Source organism: Humulus lupulus, chromosome 1, assembly GCF_963169125.1.
Source record: "Humulus lupulus chromosome 1, drHumLupu1.1, whole genome shotgun sequence".
NCBI lineage: Eukaryota > Viridiplantae > Streptophyta > Magnoliopsida > Rosales > Cannabaceae > Humulus > Humulus lupulus.
In genome coordinates this window covers 245,369,060-245,382,333 of record NC_084793.1, presented here as the reverse complement: position 1 = coordinate 245,382,333, position 13,274 = coordinate 245,369,060, and the positions used below count along the sequence as shown (strand labels likewise).

Sequence of the window (13,274 nt, the reverse complement as noted above, 5' to 3'; positions counted from 1 at the left end):
GCTCGTGGAGGGGGCGGTGGCATCTTCTCCATTGCTGCAGGAGGTGGAGGTACCTTGGCCAGGGCAGCTGGGGTCTGGTCTTTCCCCTTTGCAGGGGACTTGGTTGGTGTCCCAGCGACCTTCTTTGCCACCCGGAGCTTCTTCACCATGGGCCCAGAGGTCCTGGCGGAGGAGTTCCCACCGGTGAACCTTGCTCACAAATCCTTGTTCCCGGGCTGAGACATCTCTTCTGGCAAAACAAAGGAAACATTAGTATACAAGTTAGCATTTATGCAAGAACAACAAGAATAAAGAGAAAACAGAATTCAAAAACATATATCATGAGGGATCCTACCCCCCGAGCTAGAAGAGGAATCTATGGTCACGACCACCGGCCCCGGAGCTTCTGCGGGGGAATCTAAGACAATGACTTCGCGGGCTAGCACGGGTTCTGGGTCCGAGACTGGCTCATGACTAGACTCTTCTACAAAATGCCTAAGACCTGGAGCTACAATACCCTCCCGAAGAGAGGGCCACGACCGGAGATTAGTCCCATACTCCTCAAAGAGGGCTGACCTAAAGGCTAAGGTGTTGTCTACGACTACAGTACCCCTAGGGCGGCAACTCTCGTAATCCAGCACGAGCCGGTCAACACACTGGAGTAGGGTTACGTCGAGGTCGGGGTTGTTTCGATGGCGTTGGACGGGCTGGTTGGGATTAAACCTAGCTAACCGAGGATCAGCAGTGGCCCTATCTAAGCCCCTAAACATGTAAGGATTACCTTGCCCAGAGGGACCTGCGGCTGCTCCGGACCGGATCCTCTCCTCGTCCGTTCTTTGGGCGACCTCCAGCGCCTGCTTCCTCCTCATCCTTATGAGGGGCACCTCATCCTCCTCGTCCTCATCCTCTCCTTCCCCCGTGGCCTCCTCCTCGAGGATGGGCCTCATCTCGCGAGCTGGGGGAAGCCCCCGGGGTCTCCTCAGGGCCAAAGTCTGGCCCGGAGAGATCAGTTTGCATGCCAACATTGTCTCGTCTGTCACGAGCTGGCGATAGTCCTTTTCACTGGGGGCAAAACCGCCAGTGTCTCGTACTGACTCCCGAGGATCACAGACTTGTCTGTCCTCGCGAAAATGGCTGCAGAATTGTTCCAAGTCAGAAACTGATAAAAGGGAGCTAACCAATACTTAACTTACGAGCTAAGAGTAAAAGGCACTTACGAGGACGGTTGAGGTAGTGCAGTTCGCAGTTGCGAAACCCCTTGGACATAAAGAATTGGTCTTTGAAGTCGTTGGGGTGGCTGGGCAGCTCGATGACCGCAGCCATGTTTGGGAAACGGGTCAGGTAGTAGAACCCGTCGCCTCGCCCCCGCTGCTCCGGGCTGGTCTTGAGGCAGAAAAAATATAAGATATCTGTCGGAGTAAGGACCTCCCACTCCTGTTTCAAGAATAGATATCTCAACCCCGCCAACAAACGGTAGGATTTTGGGGGGAGCTAGAAAGGATCCAACTTCACATAGTTGAGGGAGTCGGCGAAATATTGGTCCAGCAGGAGGAAGGCCCCAGCCTTGAAGTGCTCGTCACTCCAAGCCGCATATTCTTCGTCGAGCGGCGCGTAGCTCCGCTCACCTTCTAGGGGAGGTTGGGCGATCAGGGCGCCCTTCCCCAGCTCGATGTTGTGGGAGAGGAATATTTTATTCACTCTCCCCTAGTCGGTGATCTTCGAGATGATCCTCTCGGCCTCGAAAAAAGCGTCGGGCGCCACCTCGAGCTCCCGCTCCACGGCCGGCCCAAAGGCGGGGATTGGGGAGTCTGTCATCACCTCCTTTCCTTTGGATTGTTGGGAGGACAAGCTGCCTGCGGTCTTCTTGGGAGCATTCTTCTTGGGTCCCATCTGGTCGCCTAGCGAACAAAAGAAGAAATTTCAGAAAAGGAGACCTAAGCATAAGAAAGAATCTGAAGGAGTGTTTCCTTTGCACGGGCTGAGGTAAGCTCAGCCCGTGGAGAGTGAGACCATGCAGTTCTATGAACACGCGCCTGTGCTCCCAACAGATCCCCGATTACTCGGAATTCGTGTGTCAGGAGGGTCAGGATAAAAGTTTGCCTTGGAAGGAAAGTTTCAGTAGGCAAGAGGTGCAAAACCGCATGTGAAGCGTGTCCCCTAAGCTACCCGGTTTTGCACCCAAAATGCTGGATATTTTGAACAAGCATACCCAAAAATCTACCCAGAAGGTTTCCCCAGAAAATGCACCCTATGAGCCATGCTCCTAAATGGTTTTCTTCTACAAGCGATACCCTAACCTAAAAGCCTACACCCTTCATACCCACAAAAAACCAACAAAACCTTGCATGCAGCTACATGAACTATTTACCTAAGCTACAGTGAAAAGAAAATTTAAAGCATGCACAGTCAGAAAACTTACGAAGTATTTTGCTGTGGGAGGGATGAAGGGGTCGTCTGGGTTGGGGCCTCGATGGAGTGGCTGGTTCCAAAGCCTCAAAGGAACCCTTGCACCTGATCTTCTGGAATGTTGGGACCGGTAACCGGGAGAAAAAGAGGGTTTTTTGAGGATGAGAAGAGAGAAGAAGAAGGGAAATTCAGAAAATTTTCAAATAAATGGGTGGCCCATGCGTAAGGTGGCCACCCCTTTTATATACGTGAAAGGTCATGAGAGGAGGGCCGTTGGATCACCCTGATGTAGGATCTGAGGCTTTCCACTCGAAAGGCGAAACGACGGCTGAGTATAGACTAGGCCATTTAATGCGGTTCTAGGAAGACGTACCGTCACCAACCATGATGTTCCACGTATTCGGCGCCTGCGTAAAAGGTGGAATATGGAGAGTCCATGGAGAAGCCTAAAAGCCCCTACTGTGGCCCTAAACGACGTCGTGTCCCACGAGCAGGGGCTTAGGGGGAAAATGTACGCCCTAATTTTCCACGGGCTATTAGCGAGCTGAGATATGGCCTAATTATATCAGCCACGTGGATACCATATGACCGGAGCTGCTGTCGTCAGGTCATACCTCTTTAGCTCGAGGTAGCCAAAATGTTCGCCAAGATTATTTAAGGGCCAAGACAGGAAGATAAAGACCGCAGGTCAGGAAGGCGTCCAGCTCGGGGCACGAGCTGGAGGTGGAAGCCGTGACCCCTTATAAAGTCAACCATGCAATGTAAATGTGCATATATTAGACATCACGTGTCTGATATATCCCTGAATTCTCGGACACGCAGTATGAACGTGCGTATTCAGGCACCCACGACTGGGTTGGGCCGTGCGGCCCATTATCCCCCATACTTGTTGATTAGACCACACTTCATTTGTTAGGTTTTAGGAATTAATCATGAATGTCACAGAAGTGACATGATGGGTAAGAGGGTCACGGGATGACCCCCCTTACCAACTCCCAGGTGCCCTCTCCTATAAATATGGAGACCCTGGGAGTTGCAAAGGGTTGGATTCTATTGTGTAAGGAAATACCCTGTAAAGAATACCAGGCATATAGCAATAATATTGGCTGGTGGAGCAGAAGGATTTTAACCTTTGAACCACCTAAGAACGTAGTTGTGTCATCAGTCCATTTTAAGATCATTTATCTATTTCGGTTCATTATTAAAGCACTCATCTCTTTCTCTTATTTTCTTAATTACCTGTTGGCGAAGAACCGCGTCAACAACCATCTTACAATAGTTCAACCCTCTAATTAATTAGTTCATAAATTAGAATGGAAGAATTACCATTTTACCTTTCTAATTTACTTCTTATTCCTTAAGTACCATTAATTCACTAGTGAATAATTAATCTATAATCTAATTATAGATTTGAGCTCAAAATCATTTAGTTCCAAAATTAACCCTTGAGGGAACTAATATACGATCCGTTAGGAAAGATTAGATTCCGTATTGTTGATACATGTTCCCAGCCATCCATGATATTAATCTCCAAATCAAAAGTCATTAGCCTCATTCTATGAAGAGACCTTAACGAATGAATCAAAAGATTTAATAAACATGAACATGAGTTCATGAACACTCAGGATTTAGGTTGATCTATAAATGATCATCAGTTTTGACATGAATTACAAGTCTTTATTGTTAAATGATTTTTGGATAAAGACTTTTATTTATATCGGTCTATGTCATATATAATCATATTATATAAAGCACATTTACCGAGATGTCTTACCACATCAATAATCTGAATCTAGATTATTTGTATCATCATGATACTCAGCAAACCGTACTTATAACCCCAATTAAAGAATTCCTTAACTTTAATTTGTTGTTGTTGACTATTTTTATTCATTCATGTGATCTTAATTCTCTCGTACTAACACAAGATCACATCCTCAATAATGAATATGGACTTTTTCTGATATTTACAAAATTATTCAAACAATAATTTAATAATCCAAATATAACAATAATAAACCGTTGTATTTATTTATTCATAGAAATAACAAATGTCTTTTACATGCTTTTAGGACATACTCCTAACAATCTCCCACTTGTACTTAAAGCAAGTGAGGCCTTTCTCTCAATCCCATATTACATACATGACCCTCGAATTGCTTTGCAAGAAGCGTCTTCATGAACGGGTGTGCTAGGTTGTGTTTTGATGTGATTTTCAGAATGGACACATCTCCTCTTTGTACGATTTCTCTGATCAAGTGGTATTTGCGCTCTATATGCTTTCCCCTCTTGTGGCTTCTTGGTTCTTTAGAATAGGCCACTGCTCCACTATTGTCACAGTAAAGAACAAGTGGTTTCTCCACTTTTGGAACCACTTCCAGATCTGTGTAGAACTTTTTCAGCCAAACTGCTTCTTTTGCTGCTATGTATTCAGCTTCCATGGTTGAATCAACTATACTGGATTGCTTAATGCTTCTCCAGACAACTGCTCCACCACCAAGAGTGAATACTGACCCAGAAGTATACTTTCTACTATCCTTGTCAGATTGAAAATATGAGTTAGTGTATCCAGTAGGTTCAAGGTCACTACCCGAATATACTAGCATATAGTTCCTCATTCTCCTGAGATACTTGAGAATATGTTTCACCGCAATCCAATGTTCCAAACCTGGATTTGACTGATAACGACTGACAATCCCTACTGCATAACATTTGTTAGGTCTAGTACATAACATTGCATACATTAGACTCCCTACAGCTGATGCATAAGGATACTTTCTCATGTCCTCTTGCTCTTGTGGTATCTTTGGACACTGATCTTTGCAAAGAGTAATTCCATGTCTGGTCGGCAATTGACCATTTTTGGAATTTTCCATAGAGAATCTTTCAAGCACTTTATCAATATAATTTGCTTGTGACAGTGCCAGGAGCTTGTTCCACTACAAGAAAAAACAGTATTCATAACACTTAAAAAATTGTTAACCGAGAGTATTGATAACGCTTCTGAAAACGCTAACGTAGCCCCTGTTATTAAAAGTCCTGTCTTTTCTATAACAGTTTTCGAATGTTATGTTCGATGTTATCTTAAACTATTCAATAACACATTTTTAGTTGCTATAATATTCAAATAATAACATTTAGTTAGAGTATTTGGTTATAAATTTGAAGTTTAATATTATACTTTTTGCATAACACTTTTCAACTGTTACATTTGATTATTTTGATAGCATTTTTAGTTTGTTATATTATATAAATCATAACAATTTGTTACGCTTATAATATGTTTCTAAATCATAACATATTAAGGTTTTTTATTGTGATAAGGGTACTTATAAGTTTTTTTTTAATTAAAAGATTTTCATTATTGTATTTTGATAAAAAAAAATCAAAATTAATCATAAAATGTAATTCTCAATATATTGATAAACCATAAGTATTACATTAAACAATAACTAATTCAAACTATGAATGTGTCTACTTCATGAGATCTTAGTTCTAACTTAAGTTTGAAAGCATAACATAATAAAGTTTTATAATCTTGAACATTTTTTACTTCAAAAATGAAAAACAAAAACATTACAAGATACACAAAAGTAAACCATGCATGAAACTTGCTCCATCCTTCAATTCATCATCCTTTGTGCACTTGTCTTTTTTGTGAGTCCATTTGTTGTGCACTTGTCATATACCTGTTTCCCTTTCTTCCACAGGTCCATGTGTAATCCCCTTTGTAAAAAGTCAGTTGTAGTCCACAAAAGGCCTATTGCCATCAAGCTTATGTTAAGCTCTGTCTTTTAAGCACTGTAAGATCCAGTCACATCTACACACCTGTAATATTTGAGTGTAATAATGGAATCACACCAACAATTACTTAAAGTGGTAATTCTAGGGCTTTTAAAAAAAAAAAAAAAGTTTCAAATTGCCTTGTATTAATTAAAAATGTATGAAAGTTATAATTCTAGGTTTCTATGTTGCAAGTAATGAAATTATTAGTTTTTATCAGTCAATCCAAGTATACGTGTCAGTGTGTGCCTATGCATGTGTGTAATCGGTCACTTGATATATTATGTCACTGCACAATACAGTATCTGAGAAATGACAGCACATTCAACTGATCTCATTTATGCAAGTGTGGTTTGATTGGTTTCCATCTAGAGACAGAATGTATCAATGATAAGAAATTTCAATTCTTATTTCACTAGTTAAAGAGCCACAAACTCTTTGGAAGACAAAGTTCTCACATTCTATGATATCCCTTTGGGTCTGGTTGACAAGTCCTGGAAGTGATCTGAACCTAAAACAACACATATGGACATTAGACACATATTATTTCCCTTAAAACCAAATAGATTATTACATAGATATGCATGAACATCAGATGAGATGAACCTCATACCACTAGCTATTTTGCACAGCTTAATGATTATATGTGCTAAAGACAAAAAAAAAATGGAGATGCTTAAAAATTAACAAAGACCTGTAAAAGATTTCATTAACCCACTTGGAATCCAAACTAACATGTATTTAGCCCAGGTTAGAGAAATTTCATACTTATATTTCTCCAAATAGATCACACAACCCTGTTACAGCATATACCTTACAAGATACAATTTTCTCTTCCTCTTTTTTTCTTCATTTATTTAAATTATATGCACACACACACATACACACAAAAATATGAGAGCCAAGAGCAGTTATTCTGTAAGGAACACTTTCTTAATCTCCATACCAACTTTTACTTTCTGAGTTTCATGAGTTAGTTCAGCTATAAGCTTATAGCATAAGTTATCTACCAGTATATGTGTATTCATTCTGTTTATAGCAGCAGTAAAAATATATTTCTGTAATGCACTTTCAGCTATGCCCTTCAGACGTGAAAATTTATAGAAAATATTTGTGTGATATTGAAAATGTAACACCGGACACATATTGGTGTAGGTTCCTTAACATTTAAAAAATAAATAAATCCTAAATAAGGAGTAACAAAAGCAACAGTGTCACACTAAATCTTCCGGAAACATTGCTAGAACCATTGGAGTTAAAATATAATGGCAGCTGCATCAGGGAAACAGAAATCAATAATTTGATTTTGAAGCTTCTCTCCAGTTAATATACAATATGGACTAGCATCCTAGAAACACCAATGACTCAAGAAATCAAGGAAACTGGAAAAAAAAAAAGGACTTCTGGAAAAATATATAAGAACCACATATATACCACTTCAACTAATTTATTGACCACAAATGAAAATATTGAAATGACTTTCACTACCAACAAAAATTGACTGTCAAGAACAATACCACAACAACTGAAACAGCAACATGGCGTAGAAGCATAAACAAAAAACTACAGCTAAATTCAGGAAAAATATGATCATCTAAAGTTTTAAGTGGACTAGCATTATCAACCCATCAACAGTCAGCAATCAAAATTCAATCTTCCATCAGTAGAAGATATGTGAGAGTTCTTTAAGAGCAGCAATCTCAAATAATGAAACTCAGTAGATTTAAATAAGCGAGCAAGTCAGTGAAGCAGATGAGAAAGCTTCCAACACAAAAGAAAAAAATATCACTGACCTCTTTCTAAAGAACTTGAAGACACATTCAACATCGCGGTCAAAGTACCTGAGGATGAGGATATATGAGAATGAAATATACAATAACTATCAAGTACGATAATTAAAAAATACACAATTACAAGGACAAAAGGATAAAAAAGATTATGACAAGTTTTCAAGTCTTTAATTAAATAATAAGAATTGATCATTATCATCATAGGAAACAAAAAAATTCAATTCATTTTCTCACTGTAAGTATAGAATGAATACTTCTCATAAACTTTGGAAAACATACATATTCATATTGACAGTCCTTATTTTTAACCAATACCCTAAATTTGATTGATTCAACCCTTGTTTTTAAGTTTGCTACTATGTAGCAATGAGAAGCTTATGTAAAAACAACAATTTTTTTTTCTGTCCTTAAGGAAACATAAAGACTTATAATTTTTACATATTATAATATGAGACACGTTGAGATCCCGTGCGATCTACTTTCACAAGGCAATGAATGAATGTTATACTATAATTTTTACAGACTTATAATGAAATATCACTGGAACATTGTACCAAGAACTGAAACAACTCTGAATTGTAGTAAATGCCTGGATGTTATTTGGGGATTGAACAAGGTTAATTAAACAAAGAGAACAAGCACTTAATTAAACTTTAAAGCATGATTTTTAAACAATTTCATGAACAAATTAGATATAGGTCAAAATTCATAAACTAATTTGTAGACATATCAGAGAACTCTTATAGCAAAAAAAAAATACCTCACCAACATCCATTGCTTCATCTGTTAATGCAGCCACTGTAAACACAACTCCTAACAAACCCTCAACAGCCAGAGTTATTGCATGAGCTTCACTAGCAACTAAGACTGTAACAAACCCATGGACAAGGCAAGCCAAGATGACAACCCAAGCAGTAACAAGTTCCTGAAATGCCAAAAAATCAACTAGCAAAGAAATATCAAAATATAAATAAGCATAATAGAAAACAAAATGAAGATTCAAACAAAGCTTGGGAACATCTGCAAGATGGAAACTAAAATAAATAAATAATATAACAAGTGAATGCAAATCCAATCCCATAACTATCATATAAACTATAACTTACCAAAGCTATAAATAAGAAAAGAGAATACAGTGCAAATAAAATCAAACTTGTCAAACAACTTGTTGCCATTAAGACATTATAGTTTTTCAGACAGTAGGGAGCAATGAAGACATAACGTGTTTCATAACTTTCTTCATAAAGCAAGGCAAAGGCTTGATACATTACAAACATAATCAAGCAAAGTTTTTTTTTTTCAAATAATAAAAAAAACAGCTATATGTCCTTTACTGATATTAAAACAAGGAAATACAAATCAATGCAACTTAATCTTAACTAGAGTTTATAAGAGCAAGCATATTCCTACTGAATTCTCAATAACTTAGTAATATAATCAGAATTTGGTATTATTCCATTGTATGCACTACTAGGAAACAAGATCTTAATCATATTAAGTCACACAATAGCCAACACATATATTAACATCAAAATAAAATAATTATAATAAAATCAATGATATTACCTCAAGATCTTAATCATATTAAGTCACACAATAGCAGAGTGAAAAGAGCTTACCCCACAGCTCAACAACATTTTCCAATTTCTAAAAACAAAATCTGAAATAGAATTGAATAGAGAGAAGTTAGGGCAAGAGATTGAAATAAAATAGAAAGATTCAGATTTTACCCAAAATTGCAGAAAAAAAAGATGAGAGACTTGGATTTCTAAGAGAAAAATCTAAAATGACAGAGAGTATTCTATATTCATAATTCTGCTTTGGTTAGGAGTGCCCAGCAAGAGTAATAGTTACACACTTAATTGCTACATTGTACCTATAGAGATGAAATGATAAAAGAAAAATTATGCCAGGCATAAAGAGTATAAGCAAGGGAAAATGATTTCACAGCACAATAAGATTAAAACAAGAGGAATTATGTATATGTATAAGACAATGTGCAGATATGGGTTTCACAAGTCTATTAAAAGTAGGGATAAATATATTGTTGGTTCAATAACAAACATAGAAAGCTAGATCAAGGTTATATGTACAGAGAAGATTCACTTCATCATGGTGAGCTCTATTAATAAATCAAGTTCAAACAAACACTCAATTGAAATTTGTAATGTGTCTTGACAAAAATTGATTGGCTCGGACAATATTCAATATTCAAATTTATTACTTACATAAACTATATTCAATTGTATAAAATTCCCGGTCATGACGACATATATATTTATTTTATTCATCATTTATAATTTGTATGTTCATCCCAAATCATAAATCTACCATGTTCATTACTAGAAAAAAGACATTTTAATTTAACCATAGATAAGCAAACATCATGGGAAATTAAACTATTAAATAGTGCTATTGGAAAATGAACATCATGGTGAGCTCTATTAATAAATCAAGTTCAAACAAACTAGAAAGAATGAAGACCAGTAATGCTAAATTTACAAATGTGTACATGAAAAACTTGGATTCATCTGTTAATGAAATATATAAGGGCAAGCCTAAAAGATGAAATATATAAGGGCCAGCCTCATTAAGAACAACAAAAATAGCCACAACTAAAACATAGGCCAGCCTGATTAAGTGAAGACCTGAAAACACAAACAGCCACAACTAAAACATATAAGGGCCCGCCTGATTAAGAACAACAAAAACAGATCAAATCATGCACAAAAATACAAACACAAACCCCTTAACCTTTTCCATTAAATAGAAACAACAACCATGAGTAAAAAAAAAAACATCAAACAATCAGTACCTAATGCTAAACTGATCCAAAACTTCTCTTATTTGAATATCTGTATTTTTCTTCTTCTTAATCTATACATTTGAGAAAGATATTGCAAAATGGTATCTAATTTTGTTTTTTCTAAAGATATTTTGTGTAGTGAATTGTGAAGTTTCAATTTTGATTTCTGGGTTAATGAGAATTATGAGATCGGAAACTACGACAGTAGGATCCAAGTTTTTTGTCATATATTTTCTTAGCAACCAAACAGAAATTTTGCTTCTTGAGATGAAATATATGTGTGTAAACCATTGCTTTATTTATTACAGACAAGTTTTTGATTCCTGATAATATCTTAATTAATGCATTATTTTCATAGCAAGCAAATAGAGAATTTTCTTTGATTTTCATAGCAACAATTTTCATTTAAACGATTTCAGTACAGAGTTGCGTCATAAGTTGTTGGCATTCTGATGTGAATCTGTACTAATGTTTACAGCTACTACTAGAATTAGGGTATAATTTCTTGTTATGGTTTTTTTTTTCTTCACTGTTATGTATTTTTAACTTTTTTGTTCATGTTTTTATGCAGAAAATTGCGATTTTTGGCTGATATAATTTGATCTTGTCCTTTTTATCTGTTGATATATTTTCCCTTCAACTATTGAGATTTATTTGCATGGTTTCTGATACAGATTTCATATGTTATTTTACTTCTATAAAAAAGAGATGAATGCACCCACAACCACCTGACTATAAGTGGACTATCTTTAATGAAAGAGAATAAAAACACATGCTCATGCACACACACAAACACTCTTTTTCTCTCTTGAACTAGCACAACCGAAAGTACAAAAATAAAGATGGTAAAAGTGTCGAATAATGTGCATGAAGATACTTGGGATGGTATTTAAAATTTATGTATGTCAGTGGGTTACCTTTTGGTTCTTGCTTCAGCAGGGGCGTCGTCAAGTATGCTTCAGCGGCTCAATGGAAGAGAGTGACGAGAGACTAAACTGTTTCTGTTTATTGTTGGCCTTTTGCTTCTTATCAAGATTCCATACTTATCTGTGTTGAGATAAAAAAAAATGAATGGAAAGAATGATCAGTAATTGTTATTTTAACAACAGATGTGAAAAAGTGGATGTAGTAATCCTACTACACAAGACTCAACAATTTAAAGGTTGATCAAACACAAATCAAAGAAAAAACACAAGCTAAAATCAAACATAATGCAACAGCAGAAAAGTAAAAACAAGAGAACAAAGAGATTTATCCTGGTTCGGTCCTCAATTCAAGGCCTACTCCAGCTCTCCCCTAAGGAGTTTTCTCCACTATAATCAAGCTGATTACAATCTCCAATAGTTGTAGTGTACACCTCTCGAAACAACACAGAAAGAAATCCCCAATAACTGTCACACTCGAGCTCACAAAGCCATACAATGGCTGTTACAATTTCTCTCTTTCTCTCTCTGTTTCACTCTCCCAAAACACTACCTCTAAACTCTATCTTTTTTTTTAACCTTTATGATGAATAGGTTAGCGAAATATATAGAGTTACAATTCGAGCTAACTAACTTAACAGAAATTGACAAAAGCTGTTAATTTTTCTTTGGATTACCAATCCTACAGTGGACTATAGTATTTGTAGCCCTTTTCTTTGTTTTTTCTGTTCTGCATCACAAAGAAATCTATGGCTCATGGCATAGAAGTTTACCTGCTCAGTAATCTAAAAGAAAGAAATGCTACTATGTATATGTATATGTGTTGTATGCACACATGTTTTGTTATTTCTCTAGCTTTGAATATAATATAAAAAAAAATGAAATCAGATTATAAATCACCCTAGAAGTTCACCCTATATTTATATATTGATTATATGAAATTTGTATAAAAAAAACTCACCTCACAAAGATGTTCTTGCTTCTAGCAGGGGAGAATCATTATGTGAGGCAAAGATAGACGAGACAACCAGAAAAATGACCTCCGTTGTGTCCTCTGGAAGCTCTCACCGACGTCGTGTGCTCCAAAGACCCGCGTGAGGCAGAGAATGACGAGACGAAACTAGAAATTAGTGAGTGAGTGGTTGTGTAGATGAGAGTGAGTGGAGGAGAATAACTTGGTTGTGTAGACGAGAGTGAGTGGAGGAGAATAACGTGGTTGTGTAGACGAAAAAAAAAAGAGAAAGAAAGAGAAGTTGAGAAGCAAAGAAAAGCAAGAAAGAGAAGCAAAGAAGCAAAGAAAGAGACTAGGAAACCAGAAAGAAAGAGAAGCAAAGAGAGGCAAAGAGACAAAAGAAAGAAAGAGAGGCAAAGAGACGAAACCAGAAATTAGGGATTCAATGGAGGCTTAAGGGTTCGGAGGCTGAGACTAGTTTTCTGTGTGCTTCCGTGTCTCTTATTTTCATTTGGCGCCTAGTTATATTTCATATGGCGCCAAATGAAATTTCACATATGGGGCCATGTTTTTTTTAATTGCTTATTAATAACACTTTTAAATATGTGTCATTTTTTAATGTAATGTATACTAAA

The 13,274-nt window shown here is 37.0% G+C and overlaps 1 long non-coding RNA gene across 1 annotated transcript; it reads right to left on the bottom strand.

Annotated features, from left to right (window-relative positions):
* Positions 1 to 6,128: 6,128 nt before the first annotated feature.
* Positions 6,129 to 8,906, bottom strand: LOC133830761 (uncharacterized). The gene is made up of 3 exons (XR_009892211.1): positions 8,719 to 8,906; positions 7,962 to 8,009; positions 6,129 to 6,679 (listed from the first exon to the last, which is right to left on the bottom strand). It is a non-coding gene; the product is annotated as an uncharacterized LOC133830761 (long non-coding RNA).
* Between the last annotated feature and the right edge of the window lie 4,368 nt (positions 8,907 to 13,274).